General features: G+C 36.6%; 1 pseudogene across 1 annotated transcript; it reads right to left on the bottom strand.

Annotated features, from left to right (window-relative positions):
• On the bottom strand, positions 1-1375 carry LOC146922746 (prohibitin-4, mitochondrial pseudogene; annotated as a pseudogene). The gene is made up of 2 exons (XR_015012571.1): positions 784-1375; positions 1-406 (listed from the first exon to the last, which is right to left on the bottom strand). The product of XR_015012571.1 is annotated as a prohibitin-4, mitochondrial pseudogene (transcript).
• Positions 1376-1978: the final 603 nt, after the last annotated feature.

Genomic DNA, 1978 nt, shown 5'->3' with positions numbered 1-1978 from the left:
TTAGAAAAAAAAGACTAGCGTCAAAGGCAAAGCTTTATAGTTTTGTTGTAAGGTTCATAGACATAATTGTTAAGAGTTAGTAAGGTTCAGCCAACATACCAAAGGTAAGCTTTGGAATATGTGGTAAGAGTTCATAAACATAATCGTTAAGTGTGAGATTCAACCCAAAATTTACCACTGTCGGATCACGTTCCATCAGCGCAACTTGTTGCGAAAGAGAGGTCCCCCCAGTCCCGCGAGCATACTACGACTCACAGGAGGTGGACCGAGATGGCCAGTAGGACGGTCTGGCATTTCACCAAACACCTCGGGATAAGTACATTTTCCCCTTATGCATCCCTTTTTCAAAGTTACCAAAAAATCGTGTCGCTCCTCAATTGGTGCCACCAGCTTCTGCTCAAAAACCCTGATATTGGACCATATAGAGAATTGACAAACAAAATGGTCATTGAAATTTAAAAAAATGTTATGATAAATTGCTGCTAATTTTAGTCCAAATGTTATCTTTAGTTAGAGAGATTTCAGATTAGTCCGTAAAGTTGAATCCCTATGGATCCGTAAATGTATGGACCAGAAATTCAATCTTTGAAATGTAGAGCAGCATCATCAAAATAATCATATAAACGATAAATATGTCCCAAAGAAAGAGAACAAAAACTATTCTTAATTGTAAAATGTTAATTAGGGTTCTTCTCAGACTAGGTCTAAAATAGATGCGGTCAATAAATTCAGCTCTCGACTACTACTGTACAATGGTAATAGACAAAATAAATAAATAATTACCAGGGCTTGTCGGTACAAGAGAAATGAGTAATGTCAATCTCATCAATAATAATATTGAAATCCTTAGCACGTTGAACAAAAGTATCCTTAACACGATCAGATAAGAATTTATGATTCAAAAAAAAAGAGGAAGGCACTCCTTCCGTCAACAACAGACTCGAGAACCTCATTAGCGATAGTAGGAAGAACCTTATCATACTCAACACCAAGAGCCTGAACAACAGATGGAAGACGTTGAGCATCAGGACGAGAGATAACACGAAGAGTGAGATTCACAGGCTCGTGATCTGTGGTAGCGGAGATGGATTTGAATGTATGAGGACGAGCGCGGACGTCCATTATGTAGGGCTTTTGAAGCCATGGGATCAGGAAATGAGTTCCTTCGCCGACTGATTCTGAAAGAGTGCCGTGGAATCGGTCGACGAGGACGGCGCGTTGGCCACTCTTCACGGTGTAGACTGAGGAGTACACGGCGGTTGAGGCAGCGCCGAGACCCAAAGCCAAGCGTGCTTTGTTGGAGAGGCTGCTTAACATTTTCGATAAAAGGGTTAGGGTTTGAGAGAAGAGAAGAAGTTCTACTTTTCTATTTAACCTAATATCGGATTTTTAAAGGATTTCGAGGGTTTTTTTTATTTTTATTTTTTTTATTTCAATTATAACTTTAAAAGTATTTTTTCTTATAATAATAATATATTTTGAAAAGATTTTTTTTTTTTATTTTAAAAGTGCACCCCTCAAAACAAGTCTATTTAACCTAATATCGGATTTTTAAAGGATTTCGAGGGTTTTTTTTATTTTTATTTTTTTTATTTCAATTATAACTTTAAAAGTATTTTTTCTTATAATAATAATATATTTTGAAAAGATTTTTTTTTTTTATTTTAAAAGTGCACCCCTCAAAACAAGTGAAACAAGAGAGACACCTATGGCAACAATAATGAACAAACACACAAAACTCTAGAGTAATTTGCGACTTTTATTTAAAACTTAAAATAAAAGTAAACAAGTTCTTAAAAACCATAACTAACTATCTAAGGTTGTATATTACCTAGTAACTATAATCCTAGGACTCTCCACCAAATCCACCGCCACCACCACAACCTCCTCCACTGCCTCCATGCCCTCCTCCGACATGATGACTTCCACCATCTCCAGCTTTAAAGACTTGCGCATCATCATTCTTAGTCTCTTTTGT

The sequence above is a fragment of the Medicago sativa genome, chromosome 5 (assembly GCF_051527215.1).
Source record: "Medicago sativa cultivar Bolivia chromosome 5, Bolivia_mono, whole genome shotgun sequence".
Lineage (NCBI taxonomy): Eukaryota > Viridiplantae > Streptophyta > Magnoliopsida > Fabales > Fabaceae > Medicago > Medicago sativa.
Note: the sequence above shows the minus strand (reverse complement) of the source record. Positions and strands in the feature narration are given on the sequence as shown.